Source organism: Ambystoma mexicanum, chromosome 3p (genome assembly GCF_040938575.1).
Source record: "Ambystoma mexicanum isolate Mex_15411 chromosome 3p, UKY_AmexF1_1, whole genome shotgun sequence".
Classification (NCBI taxonomy): Eukaryota; Metazoa; Chordata; class Amphibia; order Caudata; family Ambystomatidae; genus Ambystoma; species Ambystoma mexicanum.
Window position 1 is genome coordinate 578,717,601 of NC_090925.1, and position 24,263 is coordinate 578,741,863.

Here is a 24,263-nt window from a genome sequence, read left to right on the forward strand (position 1 = left end):
TGAATTAGTGAAAGGAGTTTGTGGAAAAGTAGTGTATTTACCTTTAGATCTAAAAGAAAATGTGCACACTATAGGAGTGCAACGTCCAATGCAACAATCTTTAATTATCTTGGTAAATGGAGTACCTACAAAAAAAAAAAAAATTGGCAACAACTGGTAGATTTACATAAAGTTAGAGAAGCCCTGCAATATATTAAAGAGAATAATGAATATTACAAAGAAATTAATATTGAAGAAAACTGGTCAATTTGAGCTCCTAGATCCTGCTACAATATCAAACACTTTAGACCATTATACAATTCATCCATTGCACTCTAATGACACCATAGAAGATGCACTGGAAACGTACCAAATGCGTCAAACAAAAGGATCACCAATCAACATATGGGAAAAAAGTATAGAAGCACGTGCTTTTCCTCTACTCTTTCCTACTGGCAAAGGAGGAAGATATGATGATAGACCTATTCAAATATCAGCATCAGAATATCACTCATTACGAATGTATTCTGAAGATCCCAGATTTTGACAAAATGTGGAATACATATTCCACCTACTCTTTGAAAGTGAACTAGCAACTTTATGTTACGGAGTTTCACACATATTAAAATCAGGATAACACTTTCAAAATATGACAGCAACACAATTATTACAAAAAGTTCAACAAAAAGATGAGGTTTTACAAGCAAATCTTACAAATCTATTAGCAAATATCCATGGTACTGAAGAGTACTCGTTTCGACATCATGGAGATGTACGTTGTATGATCAGAAACCTTGGCCCACCCACTTGGTTTCTTACATTAAGTTGTGCAGAATATGCATGGGAAGATTTACATGCTTTCCTACGCATATCAAACGAAAACAAAACAAACATAGATATACTAACACCTGGAGAACTTTGTTCTCAGGATCCTGTGAATGTTTCAAGATATTTTCACCATCGCTTCATTGCTATGCTACATTTTATTTGTAATAAAACTGTTCCTCCCCTTGGAGAAGTGCAACACTTCTTTTGTAGAAAAGAATACCAAGCCAGAGGAGCACCACATGTCCACATGATTTTATGGATTAAAGATGCTCCTAAATTTGGTCAAGACAGTGATGCCACTGTTTTACAGTTTATTGAAAAATATGTCACTTGTGGAATTCCATCAGAATCCACAAATAGTGATCTTCATGCAAACATTTTACAATTCCAAAGACACAAATGTGGCAAATACTGCAAATACTATTTTCGCAAATACAAAAACAAAGGGAAATACTACACCAAATGCTGATTTGGTTTCCCTAGACCAGTTACAAATACAGGTCAAGTGAGCAACCTCATGTCTTCAGTTAGACATAGTGTTAAAGGTAAGTCACCTAAAAATACATATTGCATAAAAAGAAAAGAAGAAGAAAAATATATCAATGATTACAATGCAATCATTGCCCACTTCTGGAATGCAAACATAGATGTGCAGTACATTGCAGACAATCCTACTGCAGTTGCACGATATGTCACAGAATACTTAACCAAATCAGAAAAGACAGAGCTCCAAGACCTCTGGAATGACCTGTCATCAGATAAAACAGTGTCTCAGAAATTATACAGCTTGCGCATAAAAATGCTGTCCCATAGAGAATGTGGATCCTATGAAGCAGCTGATCAATTAACTATTACTGCATTGCATGGTAAATCTGAAAATATAGTATGGCTAATTCTTAGTCCAGCTAAATCTAGAAAAAGAGTTCTAAAATCATACGAAGATATAGAAGCAATAGCCAAACATGATCACAACAGCCAAGACATTTTAAAAAACAATTTATTGGACACATACTACCCAAACAGGAGTACCACTTTGGAAACCAAGTGTCTATACCACATCGCCCAAAACTACACATGCAAAAATAATATAAAACCTGATGAACAAAACCGTAAATACAAAGTGACAAACTGTGAAGGCAGCTTAGTAAAACTCACCAAACCAAATTTAATTAATCATATCAAATTGTCATCAAAGACTCCTCAACATAAAGAAGTATATTACATGTCCCTGCTACAACTCTTTAAACCATGGAGAAAAGAAGAAGAAATACTAGATAACTATGACTCATATGAAGACGCTTTCAAAGCAAATGAAAGCAGTATAACTGATGTAAACTTTGCACAGTACAAAACAATGTTGCACAATGAACAGCAACACGAAGAAGAATTCCAGGCCCAACAGTAGTCAACCTTCTGTCACAGGAAGCCAAGAACCAATGGGAGACACACTAATAACAAATGAGGCAGAATTAGCTATGATAGAAGTAGAAAACACCATGTGTCAGTATGAAGATAAAGAAGACTTAACTATACTACAATCAAAGCTAAACAATGAGCAACGTAGCATTTTTCAAGAAGTAACAAAAGAAATTGCACATGGTGTACAACATGAAAACAAAGAATGAACCTCTCAAAATTACAAACCTATACTATTGTTTGTCAGTGGTGAAGCTGGTTCTGGCAAAACATTCCTAATCAAAATGATCAGTAAGTTCCTTCAACAATTGACAAACAACAAACTGTCAGCTGTTGTCACTGCCCCCACAGGTTTAGCTGCCTACAACATAGGTGGTTTCACTTTACACCGATTACTACTCCTGCCAGTAGAACACCAAAACAAATTAGATTATTACAAACTTTCTGCAGAAGCTGCAATGGAACTACGCAGAGTATTGAAACAAATGAAAATGCTACTAATAGATGAAGCGAGCATGATGTCCAACCTAATGTTGGCTTTGATTCACCTCAGATTACAAGAAGTACTCAAAACAAACTATGAAGAGCTCTTTGCAGGAAAACACATTACTGTTTTCGGAGATCTTCTTCAATTGACACCAGTAAAAGGTGAGCCTATTTTTAAAACATTAGGACACAAACTCTGCCGTAAAACTGTTGGCAGCATTGTAAATGTCAACCTTTGGCAACATTTCCAATACAGAGAATTAACAGAAAACATGCGCCAATCTGCAGATCTCACTTATGCCAACATCTTAAAAACTGTCAATGTTGGTATACTTTCTAAAGAAGCAGAAGCAATATTGAAAACCCGACACATTCATGCACTTTATGGTGATAATGCATGTGCTACAGATGTTATGGAACAATTAGCCCACAAAAATGTCAATTGTACGGCCTTAATGGTGACTCTTGCAACTGTTTCAAATTCAATCAAATAATGTTAAGTAAAGAAATGCAACCAATAATGGAAATTAGCACCACAGACAAACTAGATGTACATGGAATGATACTACTGATGTGTGACCAAGCCACAACAAGACTAAATAGTTTAGAAAAATCAATCTCAAACACAGCAGGCTTGGAAAAGATATTAAAATTATCCTTAAATTGCAGAGTAATGCTGAAACATAACCTTGACGTGGACCAAGGACTAGTTAATGGAGCACTGGGTACAGTTGTTGGCTTTCAAACATACCAACGTGACAACAAAATTCAGTTTGTCAATATTCTCTTTGACAAACTTTCAGAAGTAAAAAGAATAGGACGCTTAACAGCTCGATTCCTTCTCTTCAAAGACATGTATGTACGCAGAGAACAATTTTCTCTAACTCTTGCATACGCAGTCACCATTCATAAATTACAAAGTCTTACCCTAGACAAAGCAATGATAGACATTGGTAACACAGTCTTTAAAGAAGGCATGAGCTACGTAGTACTATCACGCTTACGTACACTTGACGCTCCATTTGTAATAAACTTTGATGCAAGTAAAATAAACGCTGATATTCTTTGCATTTTAGAATACAATAGACTTTGTTCACTATACACTCCCCATCTAAACACATATTCTGTTCCACAAAAAGTAAAACATTATAAAAGAAAAATAAATCAAACAGAAAAGCAACAGGATGTCACTGCAAATCCTCCAAAGAGAGTAAAATAAAGTAATACTTCATCAAGTGCCACAAGCAAAAAAGAATCAATTAAGGAAAGTAAACCAGGTACTTCTTTAAAGAAGGAAGACAAACACCAAAAAAAGCAGTTAGATACAGAACTACCTGGACCATTTAAATTCTCAAATATAGTTGGTGTAAGTTGCTATGCAAATGTAGCAATGAATATTCTATTTCATTTACCACCAATTGTTGACAACATTTACTTACACAGTACATACCCATTGGGCCTCATTACGACCCAGGCGGTAAGTTACCGCCTGGGTCGTACCTTTACCACCATGGCGTAAACTACGTTTACGTCATGGTGGTTGGCGGACTTACCGCCCCATTCCGAGGTGAGTGGGGCGGTAAGTCCCCATTAACCCATTTACCCTTCCCCATTCCCATTTTTGCCCCATAGGGCATAATGGGAGTGGGGAAGGCGTTAATTACGCCACCGTAAATTACGGTGGCGTAATTAACAACAAGGTCCCTTAGCGCCATGGATTTTAACACCTGGCAGGTGTTAAAACCTCCATGGCGCTAAGGGACCTCGGAATCAGGCGGTAAGGGTCGGCGCTGTTTACGCCGCCGTAAACCCCTTACCGCCTGGGTCCTAATGAGGCCCATTGTGTTTGCAAATGTTAGTATTTCACAGAAATGCAGCAAACAATCCTGACAACACGTATAGTGTTTATGGAATAAGACAACAATTGGACTACTGTGCTGGAATGGTGAAATTCACTATAAACTCACAGGAAGATCCACAAGAATTTCTAATGTACTTACTACTAGTACTGGAAAACAAAAACATACCTATAAATGAAATCTTCCAGATTTCATACATGTGGAAACATACATGCACTCTCTGCAACAATGTTACACAAGAACAAATCCCCAATGAACGTTTTGTGTATATATCAATACCTAATCGTGAATCGGTTCCATTTCAGCAACTTGTACAAAATGCAAACCATGGTAGATTATGTTCGACCTGCAATTCAGATAATCGCTCCACGTTAGTAATACAAACACATAGTAAATACGTAATACTAATGCTTCTACGTTACAATGCAGATGGTACCAAAAACAACTGCAAGCTGACTGGATTCACACATGGTCAAATATCACTTGGTAGGAAAACCTTCACAACAATAGGTATAATCTACCACGCAGGAGCCACAACCAATTCAGGGCACTACGCTGCATATGTAAAAAAGAAATGTGGATGGTTTGAATGTAATGATAGTACCATTACTCTAAAGCAGAGATTACCAGCAAACCTTACAAACGCTTATTTAATGTTCTTAAAACCAAAATTTGATAACTAAACTGTACTTAAACCTTAAGTACACTTGTATTAAAGAAATATGAACTGTCACAATATTCCAAAAGCTATCTAACTGCCGAAAGATACTACAACATCTAATCCGATAAATTAATACCACTCAAATAGAGAAAAAATAGACAGTTAGAATATGCCAATTGGTATCTAACTGTCGCAAAATTTAGAAATATCCAAACAGATAAATCAATACCACGAAATTATATAAAAAAATAAACAGTTAGAATACGCCTACTGGTATCTAACTGCTCCAAAATTTTACAATATCCAAACAAATACCTAATATCTTACTGCTCCCAAAAACTAGAACAATCAAATGTATAAAGCATTAGCCAGAAACAACAAGTAAACACAGAAAACAAACAAACAAATAAACTGTAGCATAACAGAAAAAGTTTTTTTTTAATCCACCATGGATTTTTTTTCTCCCACAGACCCAATGATTTTAGCAACAAACACAGAAACTGAGCAAATTGCACAGTACTCTGGTTTGTCATCTACTAAATATGAGGGTAAAAAAAAAGAAGAAAATGTAATAAGTCTTTATAAGATACTAATACTAACATGCTATTTTATTTTATCACAGAAATGAACACGAAAAACATGGACTCCCATTACTAAACCAAATAGTAAGTATAACATGATAAATACAACCATCGCAGCATATCACACCCATACTGGCTTATAACATTGTTCCTTATAAATTTGTTTTTGACCCAAAGTTATAAGCCACTATGAGTGTGATAGTCTGCGGTGCTTTTGGCCAGGGCATAGACACTTGGGTGCCTGGCATATGAGTGTGATATGCTGTGGTGGTTGTGGCCAGGGCATAGAGTCTTTGGTGCATGGCCAAATGGCCATGCACCCAACATTCTATACCCTGGCCACAACCACCGCAGCATATCACACCCATAGATTCAAGCATTGCAACCATTTTAATGTCCGCGGACACAAGGAAGTTCCTAGAGCACATTCAACTTGCCAGAGGACGATACGGACAGCGTCCTCAGGGCACCCCTATTTTCTTTATGTACGAACATTTCAGGACACCGCAAGTGTTCTTAGAACACTTTCAGCTTGCCAAAGAACAATACAGACAACGTCTTCAGGACACCCCCTGCGAACATTCCAGGACCCCACGAGTGTTCTTAGAACACTTTCAACTTGACACCGAATCCATTCTGTTTATTTACGAACATTTCAGAACAGCCGTGTTGTCCGCAGACAAATCGAACACAACAAAAGTGTCTGGCACATAAAAAAATACAACATTGCACCTATCTCATACTCCCCCACCTTCCCCAAACACTCTTAAACACCAACACACTCCACCAAATACAATTTTCAAACCAAGTTTCACCTCGCGGTCCGCTTTTGTCCGCGAATGCAAGGTGTCAAGCGCCACCAAAAATCTGACGCGCTCCACGCCCCACGCCCCAGGCCGTCCAATCAGCGAACACGTCGGATGTCCGCGGACATCGCGCAAGCTGCTCGGCCAATCAGGGCACTGTCCGCGGAGCGAACCGGGAAGTCCATCCGCAGAGCGAACAGAGATATCACTAATTTTTTGCCTTACATTTTGGTCATTTTAAAAAATAAATACTGGACGGATTTACACCAATTTTGCAAAATCACGCTTTTGATACCAAGCCCCCGCTCTTGCTGCAAATTTGGTGTGAATCCGTCCAGTGGTTTGGGCTTTAGGCGTGTGCAAAGTTTTTTCCCATTATGTCTGGGAAAAAACTAAAGTTTTGGGGCCCCCCTATAAAATTGCCCCCCCTGGACCAAACCTCTCCAAACTTTGCAAAATAGTTTGGTGAGGATTCGTCCAGAGGTAGCGAAGTTATAAGCCACCCAAAAAATGCTCTTCCTATGGAAACACCAACTTAACCATAACTACATGGACGCTATCGCGTCCATGTTAAATATATATGCAATTGTACTGGCCTACCTCAGTTTTTCATTTTATAATGATGTGCATGCAACCCTGTAATGTATATGCGCGAGAAGTTACAAGGCCATCTCCCCCTTTCCCTGGAAAGACGCATACTCAGCCCCATCCTCCTCCCTCCAAGGCCCGGTTGGGGATTGAAGGTCTCTGGTTTATTGATGTTAGAATAGCACAGCTACACCTCCTTGCTTTCTTTCATGCTGAACCTGCACGAGATATTTACCTTCCCCCATGCCCCCTGACACCCGAGGCCACCATAAAATCACTGTGTACCTTCATGCTCTGGTTAGAAGAATTATGAGTAACAAGGCCCCACATGCCATCACCTTTTGATGTACCAGCTATGTGCCCCCCTGACTCAATGGTATTTTAGTTCACCCCAACCTCGACTGGCCATGGTGGCAGTTATTCACTCTTGTACTAACACACTATAAAAATGTCTCTTACTACATCTAACAAAGTAGAATGATAAAGGTACTTCGACTCATACCCCCTGAAAAGACACTGGGGCTCATGAACCTGCCCCTCTCTGTTAACAATAACTTTATGTTGATGTATTGAGAAGACCCAGAGTTACATGCTATTTTTTAATGATTCTAGATTAACAACTTGTAGGATTCATATGACAGATTGAAGTAGAAGTTAGTAATGAATGGGTACGTGTGGCCACAAGGGCAAAATGTTAGTGCAGCCGCGATGTATCAACTCGAACAGTTTGTGACCTGATACTCCACCCCGATGAGCCCAGCTGACACGAGCACCCCGCGCTGCCACCACGTGGATCTCTGCCAATCATGGATAGCTGCACCTACATTGTACATAGTAGCTAGTCTTCACCACCCAATCCCCACGATTATGTGCCCCCTATAGCTTACCTCACCAATGACATGTTTTTGTAATAAATATGAATGTCTTTCTATTATCTGGCAGAGCGCTCTCAGAGTTTGCAGAGTCCTCTGCATGCCCTATATTGATTTAGATAAAACCTTTTGTACTTCACCCGCACTTGGTCTTGGTCTCATTCCATGCTGGGGTGTGTCTGTCATTATTGACTCCCATTGTACAGTTCAAATGCCTTTTTTGGGGGACACTCACTTTCACACTACTAGTGTTTGCCCATTACACCTCAAACAGGAGCTCAGCTCACTCCTCACGTTATTGTTTCTTCTTGAGTAGATAACCAGGCTCTTGGTTGCCACAACTCTTGACAGTGGGCCAGGCAAGCCTTCTCAAATCTTCCTTCGCCTTCAGCTGGTTTTATTCTGCTGCGCCACACTTCCAGCCCTTTCATTCATGGAGTCTAAGTTTGCTAAAATGCACCATGGAACATCCAGATTCTAAACATTCCTATACATATACATTGCTGCATCGCCTGCAATCTATTTACTACATAGCCAGCCTCATGATTACTTTGTCTACTTGCGTTACTGCGTCTGTACAATTGTAAAATGGTTGTGCATTTTCTTCTGTGCTTCTCCACACGTGCAAATTCGCTACTTCGCCATCAGATTCCATATGGTCTATATTCTTTCTTCATTGGCATCTCAGGTTTTCTCAATGAATGCCTTGTTTCAAGGACTCGTCATAGTATAGGTATCATTACTGGCCTTGCGCATGTCGCAATTTCCGGCTGCAGGCATATAGGCAGAATGGGGTGGGACTTCCATTAGAGGTTCTTGGCTTCTCCTATACACTGATATTTGGGAATGTAGCATACTTGAGAGAAAGGGCACCATTTGGACATATCACTCTTTTTAAAGGTCATCTGATTAACACATTTAACTACACATGTGGGCCAAATATATTCTGAGCAAAACAAAAGAGGTGATGGCTGGAAGGTTCAGAATTAATCTTAACATCTGCCATTGCTCTGTGCAACCCTCCAGACCATCGTTCTTCAGCTGCCAATCCACTACAGAAGGCAACAAGGCCATATGCAAATCAGGCTTGGTCCCTCGCCAAAATGTTCAGTCCATCCCAAATGGCTTGGTCACATCCCTTCTGCGCGAGACCACACGCATCCCGCTGACATGTTTCGGCCTGTTACATTACTGGAACAGCCATGTGAGATCCTGTTTATCATCATTTTAAAACTACGGGGGGGTACTCCTTGTCATTGAGCAAAGACTGGGGAGCCTCCGCAGCCATGCCCAGCCTACAACACACACTTGTACACCGTTCTCACATACTTAAATATTTAGACATGCATTATGAGCATTGTTGCCTGTGTGACCATTAAAAAAATAATCTTGATCTTGTGCTCTCCAATATAAAAGGTTCCATCGTAAACTAAATCCTGTAGACAAAGTAGCCAAACATATCCCATGACCTCTAGCCCTGCTTTTCCCATAACCCATGGAGTTAATTCAAACACCGTTTCTGTAAGGAAACATTTATTTTGTGTTTTAGTATGATTAAACAAGAGGCATAAAGTATTTTGGCCTGAATACCCACAGTTGTGTCTGTTTATTGCAGCAAATAGATTAGTTACCAGTTAATAGTGGCTCTGTTTTACAAAAAGCTCACCTCTGGCCCTTCTGACATGTGAACTAAGCTCTGGAAAAGCACAGGACAAATGTACAAGATTATGGCTGCACTGATCACGTTAAAGGGACATGCAGAAAACAATGTCAATGGCGTTTTTTTGGTTATGCAGTGATCATTTACTAATGTAAGCCTTATCAACAAATGTATCTCAATGTGCAATTTTCTTGCAGAATATTAAAAAATATTTTTTCTCGAATGATGTCTTTTATAGAACATGGTTTCACGAATAAGCACTCGTTTCATAAAATATGTTGCTGGTACATTCAACATTATAGGAATTGAGAGCCATTCACATTGACAGTTCCAACCAAGGTTAGACCGGTCCCATCTATAATGATAGCTATTGCAGGGGAGTCAGGCTTAACTCAAGGAAGGCTGGTAGAGAAGTACAGCTATACCCAACAGTTAAGCCCAGAGAATACACCACACTAATATACTGACAACTATCCACTTTAATTCACACATAGAACTATAAGGTCAAATAATTGCTATAGGTGAAATATAACACACAGTAAGACAGACTGCATGTACAAAAACAGCAAAGGCCCATAGGCAGGCCCTATCTAATCCTAGGCTACATGTATGCTCATTACTTGGTGGCAGACACAATAAATATAAGGCTAAGGGGTGACAAGAAAAGAGAACCCTAACCAACAATAAACATGAATTTAGAAATGTATCACCAGGACCCAAAATGACATGTAAAAATAATAATATCCCTTGCCATAAATAACAGCATTAATAAATCAACTGTCCTGTATATAGAGGGAGGAAAACAGGTTACCCTGACAGTTACGAAAAGTTACAAGTGTAATGCAGGACTCTGAAAATACATTTGGAATCAGTGGTGCATGCTAAATTTAATTTTTTGTCCTAAAATTCCAGAGACCCGCGGGATGTAGAGAAAATAACAGCCTATGTACAGGTGAGTAATTTCCAAAGTCTGAAGGCACAACCAAGGATATGGGGAAAAGGCAGATAAGTCTGAGTACTAGCGCCAATGGTGCAGAGAAGACAGAAACATACCCTTAGGGATGCTGGAGGAGGACCTCATGAAGAGTTCCATTTCCAGTTTTGAGACCCAGAAGCAATTGAAAAAATTGAAGTAAATCAGGGTTCAGGCCCATGTTAACACAGCGGAAATCCACAGTAGGAAGCAACATGCATAAACCGATGACCATGCATTGAAAGGACACCTAAGGGTAGGTTTGAAGAACAACCCACCAATTCAGGGCCCAAAGGTAAGTAAGCACTGCACCAGTTTTGGGGAACACATCTCGGGAATTGTGAAACAACCCTGTCAGAACAAATCTTATTTTTTAGATTGAGTTACATATTTAGTCTACCAGGGTCTTCATCCCCAGAACAACCATAGACTTGACAACCCAAAATAATAATGACCTACCTTCGTATGAGGGTGAACCACCCACCAGGATGGAAAACAATAGTGGAAATGGAACCACAAAGATGGAGGAAGCTGACCAAGCAGGTTCAGGTGCTTGGAGGGCAAGACGGAACAGCCAACTATCAGAAAATGGTGCCATAATAAGAAAAACTTCTGGGATGATCCAGAATGGCCTAGCCAAAATGTAAAGATACATTAGTGCTACCATACCACTATCCCGAAGGAGAGCAGCTTCTTATATCGAGGCATACAACATGAGGATATAGTAAGGTGACACCAGGAAAGGTCCCAGCATGGGACATCCAGCCCATCCAGTAAGAATAATAAGAGAAGGATAAGAACAACCAAAGAAGGACCTCCAACAACCAGAAATGAACACCAAGCTAAGAAAAAAGATGCAGGACCCAGCCTGAATAGCCTGCCATGGTACATAAAAGCTCCAGCATGGCTTTATGTCAAAACACTCTCCAGCAGCAAGTATGCAGGCAAGCCGACTAAAATCCCAACAGACTTCAAGGGCTAGGGTCTCTCATAGATATACCCTTTAATTCATGAGCTAGCCATCACCAGCCCTCCAATCACACACAAGTGCAGCAATACAAATGTGTTGGTGGCCAGCCAATCATGCAGGCCACAAAAACTGCCAAACACTCAAGTTCACCTGCTCACTTTGTGTATTGGCTGTCTAGGGCTTGAGACCAGTCTAAACCAAACCAACTCAATACAGTGAGTGGAGGGGTGGACACATGGCGAGCCCATGTTTGCACAGCAGATATTGTAATCTTGTATCCAGGTATCCTGAATCAAAGGAAAGGCCATAAACGAAATGGCTGACAGTAGGACTTATTAAAATGCATTAGTACAATACTGGTACATCGGGTTCCCAATACAGTAAATAATGTAGCACTCTTTGTGAAGTCAAAACTAAATTATATCTATCTTGAGAATGGTTGCTTCAGCCATGCACATATTCCCACTTTGATAGAGATATTGATGACACTGGTAGTGAAAGTTGTCTGGGCATGTTTTTTGTGTGTCTTCTAAACAGCTGTATTGAATCTGAGCCGACATGTGTTCTGTGATGTGATGACGTTTTCGAGCACTGCTCCTGTATAGTCACGTTGTAATGTGATTAATCCGGGAGCAGCTATAATCATGTTATTATGTGATAATTGTGGGAGCAGTGGTCGAACACGGCATTATCATATATATACATTTGTTGTTGTTGAGATATACGATTATACAGACCAACGCAATGGCATACCATTAATGATAACGTTCTGCATAACTGGATTATTTAAAAAGGGATGAGAAGGACTACACTGATACTCTAAAATTCTCCAGAGACATTCACATCTGAAACATTGTTGCAATGAGACAGGGTGGAGCCAGTGCTTAATTTGTTATAAAAAAAAAAACTTAAGTGCCCTGGCCCATTTTCTACCACTTATGCGACACTGTGGGTGGGGCTTTCCCCACCACTATTGACACCACCCGTAGCTGCTCCCAACAGTGTTGACATATGTGGGGTTACACTACAGCTTGCATATGCTCATTGTGTTTGATGGATGCACAAACAATCACCACTTCCAGGACCCTCATCTCGACGTCACTCATGCTGACCCGGCTCCCCTCCGCGATGCGCCGGGTCTGGTGGAGGGTCCTGGACCTGAAGTCCTCCCAGCGCCTCTTGACGTGCTTGATGTCACGGGTTGCCTCCCCCTCCGCATTGATGGCAACCACTACGTCGTCCCAGATCCTCTCCCATTCTTCCTTGTTGGCGCGTGATGTTCCGAAGAGGGCATCATAATGGCCCAGGACATGCTCCACCAGGACACCAACTTCCTTCACACTGAAGCTGGTGGCCCTCTGCCTCTCTGGCTGGGGGTCGCCAGTGGTCTCAGATGGTGTTTTCCCCGACATGGCGACCCCCGAGGCAGGCGTGGGTGGCAACTGGGTCCTGGGGCTGGGCTGTGGAGTGATGGTATCCCAGTCGGGAGTCTTCTGTTCCAGCAGGGGTGGACACAGCAACTGGAACCCTGGCTGACGTGCAGGCACCAAATAGCAGGGCACTGGGCAGCAGGCAGTCAGGCAGCAGCAGATCGCAGGTGGGAGCGTGCTCAGGGCTCTGGGGGGGCAGGAAAATGGCCTTCAGGGCAGGAGCATGGTCTTCCGTGTGTGTATGCGTGGCCAGCTTGATACGGAGTGATTTGGCGCGTGAAAAAAGTGCACGTCAGTGTGAAATCCGAGGAAAGTCCCTTAGCGCGTAAGCGCATCAGCACACGTACGCGATGTCATTGGACCAAAGGCCCTTAGTGTGTAAGCGCGTCTGTGACGTATCGCGCATGGGCGGGTTGAAGATCCCACGTGGCTTTCCATTGCTCTGTACGTGCTTTTCGTGGGGTGCGGGCATGTGTTTTCCAGCCGTTGGGGTTCACACGCTATTACTTCACAGCGGGTGGGTGTTGGCTACGCGTTCTTCTACACGCAAAGCAGAAGGTGAGTGGTATCCCGCTCGCCCAGGGCCAATCGCGTCTGAAACTTCCTGGGAACCCCAGTAATACACATACCCCACTCGCACAGGGCCCTTTCGCGTGTGCAACTTCCTGCGAACCCCAGTAACACACGTACCCCACTCACACAGGGCCCTTTCATGTGTAAAACATCCTGCGAACCCCAGTAATACACGTACCCCATTCGCACAGGGCCAATCGCGTGTGAAACTTCCCGTGAACCCCATTAATACACACATACCCCACTTGCACAGGGCCTTTTCGCGTGTAAAACTTCCCACGAACCCCAGTAATACACGTACCCCACTCGCACAGGGCCAATCGCGTGTGAAACTACCTGCGAACCCCAGTAATACACGTACCCCACTCGCACAGGGCCCTTTTGCGTGTAAAACTTCCCACAAACCCCAGTAATACACGTACCCCACTCGCACAGGGCCAATTGCATGTGAAACTACCTGCGAACCCCAGTAATACACGTACCCCACTCGCACAGGGCCCCTTTGCATGTAAAACCTTCCACGAACCCCAGTAATACACGTACCCCACTCGCACAGGGCCAATCGCGTGTGAAACTTCCCGGGAACCCCAGTAATACACGTACCCCATTCACACAGGGCCAATCGCGTGTGAAACTTCCCGCGAACCCCAGTAATGCACACATACCCCACTCGCACAGGGCCTTTTCACGTGTAAAACTTCCCTTGAACCCCAGTAATACACGTACCCCACTCGCACAGGGCCAATCGCGTGTGAAACTACCTGCGAACCCCAGTAATACACGTACCCCACTCGCACAGGGCCCTTTTGCGTGTAAAACTTCCCACAAACCCCAGTAATACACGTACCCCACTCGCACAGGGCCAATTGCATGTGAAACTACCTGCGAACCCCAGTAATACACGTACCCCACTCGCACAGGGCCCCTTTGCATGTAAAACCTTCAGCGAACCCCAGTAATACACGTACCCCACTCGCACAGGGCCAATCGCGTGTGAAACTTCCCGGGAACACCAGTAATACACGTACCCCATTCACACAGGGCCAATCGCGTGTGAAACTTCCCGCGAACCCCAGTAATGCACACATACCCCACTCGCACAGGGCCTTTTCGCGTGTAAAACTTCCCTTGAACCCCAGTAATACACGTACCCCACTCGCACAGGGCCAATCGTGTGTGAAACTACCCGCGAACCCCAGTAATACACGTACCCCACTCGAACAGGGCCCTTTCGCGTGTAAAACTTCCAGCGAACCCCGGTAATACACGTACCCCACTCGCACAGGGCCAATCGCTTGTGAAACTTCCTGGGAACCCCAGTAATACACGTACCCCACTCGCACAGGGCCCTTTCGCGTGTGAAACTTCCCGCAAACCCCAGTAATACACGTACCCCACTCGCACAGGGCCCTTTCGCGTGTAAAACTTCCCACGAACCCCAGTAATACACGTACCCCACTCGCACAGGGCCAATCGCATGCGAAACTTCCCGCGAACCCCAGTAATACACGTACCCCACTCGCACAGGGCCCTTTCACGTGTAAAACTTCCTGCGAACCCCAGTAATACACGTACCCCACTCGCACAGGGCCAATCGCGTGTGAAACTACCCGCGAACCCCGGTAATACACGTACCCCACTCGCACAGGGCCCTTTTGCGTGTAAAACTTCCCGCGAACCCCAGTAATACATGTACCCCACTCGCACAGGGCCCTTTCGCGTGTAAAACTTCCCGTGAACCCCATTAATACACGTACCCCACTTGCACAGGGCCCTTTCGCGTGTGAAACTTCCCGTGAACCCCAGTAATACACATACCCCACTCGCACAGGGCCCTTTCGCGTGTGAAACTTCCTGTGAACCCCAGTAATACATGTACCCCACTCACACAGGGCCCTTTCGCGTGTAAAACTTCCCGCAAACCCCAGTAATACACGTACCCCACTCAGTATGTACATGCTTTTTATTTGCGCACACTTTTGTAATGTGCAGGGACGCTACCGCCTGCCTTCATGTGGCGGACGTGTTTAGGCCTGTGCGTGCCTTTGCCCATGTGCGGGTCTGCCCTATTCGATTCCATGAATACGTGTGGTTCGCATGCGTGTGGGCGTTCCATGTACTTCCCAGCAGTACTTCCCCAGTTACGCCTTCTTTTTCACGCGTTGTTCCCCATTCCGTGTGTTACGCCCCGTGTCCTGTCCCCTTTTTGGTGTGTGAGCAGACGTTGTGCGCTTTCCCTGTGCACGTCGCGCACAGCGTTTGAGCTGTTGCAATGACGTGTGCGGCCTTGTGCGCCACCCTCGGGTTTGGCGCACATCCCAAGGAAAACACACGCAGGGACTTCCATGAATCGCACATGTGCACGTGCGCCTGTTTTTTCATGCTTGCGCCTGCTTGCGCCAAGATTTTCGGCGCACGTTTGATCCATGAATCAGCCCCTAAGCATTTTCAGATTGGTGGTCGACCACAGGTAATAACCCTCATCTCGGAAGCTTTGTGAGCAGTGAGTTTGATTTTCCCCAACAATGTTTGTTTTTTTTAAGAACAAAAGCAACTGTATGTTTACAGCAGCCATTGTAATTTATATTGATGATCTTCATTTTGTTAAAGAGACTTTACAGGTTTTGACTCATTAATCCATTCATCATCAATATGTTAAACCATATTTGCATAAATACTGCCTGATTATAAACATTGGCCTAAGCCATTTCGCATTAGTATTAAAAAACCTATGCTGAACTAGATCTAGACAGAATTGACTTTGCCGCCATTTTGGAAAACATCTTCCATTTTGATTCTGACTCTTGCTCTCTGTTCAGAAATGATAAACCATGTTTTCAGCTGCCAGAGCAGACTGACCTTTGAGCCTATGTCAACACTAGAGCTGCCAAGAGCAGACTATTTGTTCTGTGCAAAGAGACCTTGAAGTCAGAATGAACTCTCTTTCAAAGTGTTATCTGTGTCTACAGAGTCATCCTCCCTCAAACAGTGACATACAATGCAAAGTAACTAATGCTCTGAGTCTTGGAAGAAATCCTTTGTGCATTTCTTGGAACAGGACTTATCCTAAAGCTCAAGAAACAAGGACAGAGCTACACAGCTGAAAACAACAAAGTTTGCCAGTATCTTTAAGGAACCTTGGAGCCACAGTGAACCTCAATTCAAAGTGTTGTCTGCATCAATAGCATCAGCCATATACAAATATCAGATCTGAATGGTAGACAAACTAAAAATATGTGTTTTAGCAATAAGCTATTCAATGTGTTTCTTGAAACTAGGATCAACCTAAGCTGTAGAACCAGCATCACCATGTGAAAAGTGTATACTAATATTGTTATATTTGTTATGTGAACTGGGCACAAACCCAAATTGTAACTTATTAGTTTGGAGAAGGGCTGGGCTATGACCAGGACGGTGTATAAATACTGCATGATTTGTGATGACCAGTTCTCACTCCCCTTACAGTGTCTGCTGGTACACACTGCAAGGTTCTTGGGAGCCAGATAACTATCTGCTTTGATATTTGAATCTGTACAGAATAAAGTTATATTCATAACTTTGACTTCGTGACTGGCGGATTCAATTTTTAGTGGTACTAAGCCTCGATATTCCTTGTTGATATATCAAATAGACAACTACAAAACAGTAGGTACCTAAAAATAGACATGCATAATTCAGCAAGGTACTGGTGACTGTGGGGAACTGGTTGAGGTATACAGATGTCATCATTAAACAAATGAAATGATGTCAAATATTCTACTAGTTTGATCACTCGTAAATGATCGAAGCTGGTATGGGATGCATCCTTTAAAAGGGAACGCTTTATTGAAATGGGTATATACATTCTTGGACCCAACAGGCGGCAAAAAGTAAAATAGCAGCATTACGATACAACTGTTCAATATATAGAATATCCTCATTCAACTACCCTTGGTCAAACAATGTTCTTTTAGTCAATGTTTATTTTATTGTAGCAATGACAAAAACAGTATTTTCTGTGAGCAATTCTGTCTGAATACATAAATATTTTGAATGGGTTTAGGTGTAGGTAGACTCTGCAGTTATCACCAGACAGGTAACATGGTAGTGTATGTGTTCATGTCTCTGCCATATTCTTTATAGAACTTGTAATGTGTGGCATCAATTGACTATAATTCATATTGGCATGAACAAGTCCTTCATATTATTTTAAACCCAAACAAAAACTTCCACAGCACACAATCAATGCAAATTCAAGAATAAATAAATAAATAAATTGCATGATCAAAATGTACAATGTAGGCACTTGCTGCATTTATTTCTGTGTTTACTCCAGCCACCTGCTCTCTGGTGTCATGCCTATCCTGGCTACCCTGGAACGTGCTCATACATTCCTTCAAGGTGTCGTCCCCCCACCAAACCATTCATGACATTCCTGAAATGGCACCTTGCACAATTAGAGCTTAACAACAAAGGAAATGTCGTAGGGCCTCATTACCCGGTAGGCGGTGAGCCATGGCGCTATTAGCGCCATGGCTAATGCCGGTAAAATACCGGCACCCCCTTGGCGGAAAGGGGATTTACCGCCCCATTCCAAGGTTGGAGGGGCGGTAAATCCCCTTTCCGCCATTGCCCTTCCCCATTCCCATTTCTGCCCCATAGGGCTCTATGGGAATGGGGACGGCGCTAATTACGGCACCGCAATTTTGCGGTGCCGTAATTAGCTCCGAGGTCCCTTAGCGGGTTGGATTTTAACGCCTGCTAAAAGCAACCCGCAAAGGGACCTCGTAGTAAGGCGGTAGGGATTACCGGTACCGGTAAATCCCTACCGCCATCTGTGTAATGAGGCCCTTAATTCGTAATTGAATCATTTTTTATTGTTGCCCATTTGCTGTGGGGAAAGAGACAGCTATTGAATATCAGTTCCTAGGTAAATATCACTGCACACCAAACAGGAAGTCCTCTTTGGCTTTCAGGTGGGACTGGAGGCATGCATAATGAAAAGGTTTTGATAGCAGCCTGAAATGATGTTGGTAAACGTTCTATCTGTAACATTGCCAAAGTGTGTTCTGCAGTACAAACAGTAGCACACATTTCAACAAAGCCGTGTGTTTTTATTGTAGTCCAGTGTATTGTGGCAGTGCAATAGCAAAACAAATGATGAATTGCTTGGTAAATATTGGTAACTTTGTACAGCTGATTATATGATTATTCATGTTTTTTACTTACAGGTCAATATAATACATTAAGGGCCATAAAATTGACAATATGAAAATACGCGTTGATGGAAAGGATTGTAACCAGCCTGTCTCCTTCTCTGAGTGGAGTGTTCAAACTCTACACTACCATTGAAGTACATGCATACATGAGCGTTTGCTCAGAACGGAACATCGCAATGCACGTGTCACCATCTCAGTAATTACTTTAGCAAAACGAAAAGGTGATGACTGGAAGGTTTTGAATAAATCAAAACCACAGGCACAGCTCTGGGCAACCCTCCAGATCATCGTTTTTCAGCCTGTGAAACCATTATAGAAGCAGAAAAACCATATTTAAATCAAGCTTGGTCCTACTCCCAAAGGTGCAGCTCAGTCACATCCTTTCTGCACAAGACCACAAGCATCCCCAGACATGTTTCAGGCTTGTTGGGCGTCATCAGTGAGGAGTAGCATGGGTCTCTAGGCCCAGCAGGCTCGGGACCCACGTCTGGGCATACCCATCCCACTCAGGGTGACTTTAGCAAAACGAAAAGGTGATCGCTGGAAGGTTTTGAATAAATCATAATCACGGGCACAGCTCTGGGCAAACCTGCAGACCATTGTTTTTCAACCTGCTAAGCCATTACAGATGGGGAAAAACCATATGCAAATCAGGCTTGGTCCTACCCCATTTCAGTAATGACATTGAGTGCATACTTTGCAGGACATCAGTAAATGCAACATGTTGGGTATGGCTTAAACCTTGCACATGGGCAGTGCGATTTGCATCTGGTGCCACACTGTGAAGTGAGTGGAGAGGTCTGGTTATTTGCTCTCAGGCCTAGTGGCAATGGGGATAAGTATATACATGTGTGACAAGCTGTTCCCTCACTCGCACAGTCAAGTATCAAAGGCAAAAAGGGCTACATGTATATCAAAAATCACTGATCGCTCCATTCGACCCTAAATCTCCCACTCTGGCGCTCACCTATTTACCATTTATACTAAGAGGAAGCCTGGTATACTTATAGCTGCAAACAAATAGCTAAGTATACTTTGTCTATGTCCAGGAAAACAATAGCCTATATATATAAAGAGAGACAAAGCTAGAGTGTAGATGCTGGGGGTGCAGAGAACAATTTATCACATAGGGGACCAATCACAATTAAAATATAATTTTAATGATGAGTCAAAGAGGTTAAAACAACCAATTAAATTAAGTGGTCCATAGTACAAAACATACAATATTCCAAACATCAAAGCAAAAACTAAAACAGGAATTACGTAACAGACTAGTTCGGCTAGTTATAAAACCAAAGTGTTGAGAGAGCACAAGTGGGTACCTATTAAACAGATTATATAGTACCCTACTTTCGTAAGCATCAATGTGTCGTAAGTTTAAATCTCTGGTTAAAATACAGAGAGGTATCTCGACATGTTTCTGTTCCTAAAACAAGTGTGGAACATTCATCAGGAGGAAATTATTAACGTAACCCAGTTACAGTTGACATATAGCACATAACAGTGAGCACTCCCTAGCACCTGCGGGAATAAAACAGAAAAAACAAATAGTTAGCTCTTGAGTAGCAAGATAATATGAAAGGTTCATACAGTATGAACGTAGCGTACATCTGGGGGAAACAAATACCTCAAATGACGCCTGTGGGTGCTCGCTACTTGGAATAGTAGGAGGAGGAAGACCCTGTGGTCAATCCTGCAAGAGATAAAAAATTACCTTATAAGCATAATAAGTTGCTTCCAGGAAAACAAAAATTGTGTTACACACACAACCGAATGGGAGACCAAATTGCAGAAGTCAAGTAATGAGTAGTGAGTAGTGGATGTCACCAGGATACTTCAGAGGTACGAAGGTTAGCGGAGGTGGATCTCCGAACAGAAAAAGGGGGGTAGGATCGTTTCATCATAGGTAAGGTAATGTAGGATAGAAAAACGCTATGCTAGAAGTGTAGATAAATAAAGGCTCCACAATGTTACAATCGTAGTGATTATATTAAAGAATGCGAAAGGCAACTTGGTAATAATCACTATTATTGTGTTCTCACACAGGACCCTACCCCAGAACTATTTATACTTATCTCTGACAAAGTCTCTAAGGCTAAAGATCGAGAATGGATTTCAAAACAGGAAGCAGACTTCCTAGTAAACAAAAAACCTAAAATCCCTACGTTTTACACCCTACCTAAGGTGCACAAAACTCTTATCAACCCTCCTGGCAGGCCGATTGTGGCAGGGATTGACTCGGTCCTCGAACCCCTCTCCACTTTTGCTGATCATTATTTGAAAGGATATGTTCAAGCTATGCAATCCTATTTGAAAGACTCCAGAGATGTCATCAATAGCTATGAAAACCATGATTTCGATCCTACCACACAGTTGCTATTGGGCCTGGATATTGTCTCACTCTACACGAATATCCCGCAACAAGCCACTTTGGATGTTATTGAAGAAACACTTCTATCTCGCACAGATAAGGACCCCGTGCCAACATCGTTTATCCTTTGGTGTGTTGAACTTGCACTCAAACACAACTATTTTGAGTTTAATGGTAAATTCTACCAACAAATCGAGGGAACAGCAATGGGGGCGACTATGGCTCCTAGTGTAGCCAATCTTTATGTTGAGACTTTTGAGAATTCCCATATTTACAATAATTCAAACCCTTTCAATACCAACATTGTTAAATGGAGTCGTTATATTGACGACATTCTGGTACTTTGGAAAGGTACTGCTGATGAGGCCAACCATTTTTTCACTTGGCTCAATAGTTTGAATCCACATCTCCAGTTCACCATGACTTCGAGCAATGTTTCTACCAATTTTCTAGATCTCACCATCTATTCATCTAATGGGGTTCTCAAAATCAAACCATACCACAAACCGACTGATAAGAATTCCCTATTAGACTATTCGAGCCATCACATAAAACATTTACGTGATAACCTCCCATTTGGCCAATTTTTACGCCTAAAAAGGAATAGCTCGGACAAAGAAACATATGAGACCGAGGCTGCATGTCTCAGTAAAAAACTCAGGCAAAGAGGCTACCCCAAAAAATTGGTGAAAAAATCTGCAAAAAGGGCTTTTAATAACAATCGCGAAGCATTGCTTGAACCAAAACCGGCTAAACCCAAAGATGATCGTATTGTCTGTGTTAACACCTTTACAGACCAGAGTTTTAAAATCACCAACATCATCAAGAAAAATTGGAAAATCTTTGAAACTACTTCTCTAGGTATGCCACGACCTATCTTTGCATATAAAAGAAGCACCACTATTGGCAACAGAGTCAGTAATAGCAAACTTAAATGTGGTTACATTTCGGAACCCAGACTTACCACTTTATGGGGCCTCCCCGATGCCACCGGGCATTACCCCTGCGGCTCATGCGGTGTCTGTAAATTGACTTCCAAAACGAAAACAATTGATGTTGGCCTTTCAAAACTCTGGACGCAAAAGAATTTGACAAATTGTAATACTGAGTTTGTGGTGTACATGATCACTTGCATATGTGGACTACACTATGTGGGCAAGACCACTCGCAAAGTTAAAACCAGAATCATGGAACATCGAAGCTGTTTGAAGAATAAGACTGAAAATGCTCCCATGGTGAAACACTTCAACTTGCTCAAGCATAATCATGAGGACTTTAAATGGACTGTTCTAATAGCCCTCAAAGGAACTAATTTTTCAGCACGAGAAAAGAAACTGCTGAAGATGGAGCAAAAAATGATATATATGCTGCACAGTGATGTGATTGGTCTCAATGAATCGATTGATTGGCAGAATATTTAGCACCATTTATGCTTTTTTCTTGTTCAATCACAGTGATGTTTGTACATTTGCCTCCCTAACCTGTATAGGTCGTGCACATTCCCGTGTTGATCCTCTGCTACTCTCTCCCCACCTCCGTTTACGTAAGGTCCAGTGACTTGTAGGCACATACTTTTCTTCTTAAGATGGCCGCCACCGTGATCTTTGTTTTTCCAGGCTCTGGGCTTTTTCAATAAACATAGAGGTAGGACTACCAGGTAACTATGACTACCTGCTAGCTTTGGTGACTAGCCTCCGGAGCCATTCGGGGAGTCATTCCCTCTGAGTACAGAGCACTTATCCTCTGGCGGTGATTAGGTGGAGGGTAAGCGATTTGGATTTTTGAACTTTTTGTGCTTATTTCCTAAGCACCCGTGAATAAGTTTGTAAGAGATGGGCAACGAGCGTATATTTACCCTAGGTCCGCTGGGATGTGTCCTTTCTCTTTTAGGGTCGATCGAAGGATTCCCGCTGAACTGTAGCGTTTACGAGTTTTCCCAAGGTATACAAGTATGGGTTTTTTCTATACCCCATAGTAACACTTCCGTGGGTGTCATCTTCGGGTTCGGGACATTACTGTCTTTCTCCTTACCCTCTACCTTTCGGAGCGATGCATGGCCCCCGTAGTAGTTGTAACATTGTGGAGCCTTTATTTATCTACACTTCTAGCATAGCGTTTTTCTATCCTACATTACCTTACCATGATGAAACGATCCTACCCCCCTTTTTCTGTTCGGAGATCCACCTCCGCTAACCTTCGTACCTCTGAAGTATCCTGGTGACATCCACTACTCACTACTCATTACTTGACTTCTGCAATTTGGTCTCCCATTCGGTTGTGTGTGTAACACAATTTTTGTTTTCCTGGAAGCAACTTATTATGCTTATAAGGTAATTTTTTATCTCTTGCAGGATTGACCACAGGGTCTTCCTCCTCCTACTATTCCAAGTAGCGAGCACCCACAGGCGTCATTTGAGGTATTTGTTTCCCCCAGATGTACGCTACGTTCATACTGTATGAACCTTTCATATTATCTTGCTACTCAAGAGCTAACTATTTGTTTTTTCTGTTTTATTCCCGCAGGTGCTAGGGAGTGCTCACTGTTATGTGCTATATGTCAACTGTAACTGGGTTACGTTAATAATTTCCTCCTGATGAATGTTCCACACTTGTTTTAGGAACAGAAACATGTCGAGATACCTCTCTGTATTTTAACCAGAGATTTAAACTTACGACACATTGATGCTTACGAAAGTAGGGTACTATATAATCTGTTTAATAGGTACCCACTTGTGCTCTCTCAACACTTTGGTTTTATAACTAGCCGAACTAGTCTGTTACGTAATTCCTGTTTTAGTTTTTGCTTTGATGTTTGGAATATTGTATGTTTTGTACTATGGACCACTTCATTTAATTGGTTGTTTTAACCTCTTTGACTCATCATTAAAATTATATTTTAATTGTGATTGGTCCCCTATGTGATAAATTGTTCTCTGCACCCCCAGCATCTACACTCTAGCTTTGTCTCTCTCTATATATATAGGCTCACCTATTTACCATCTTCCCCATTAT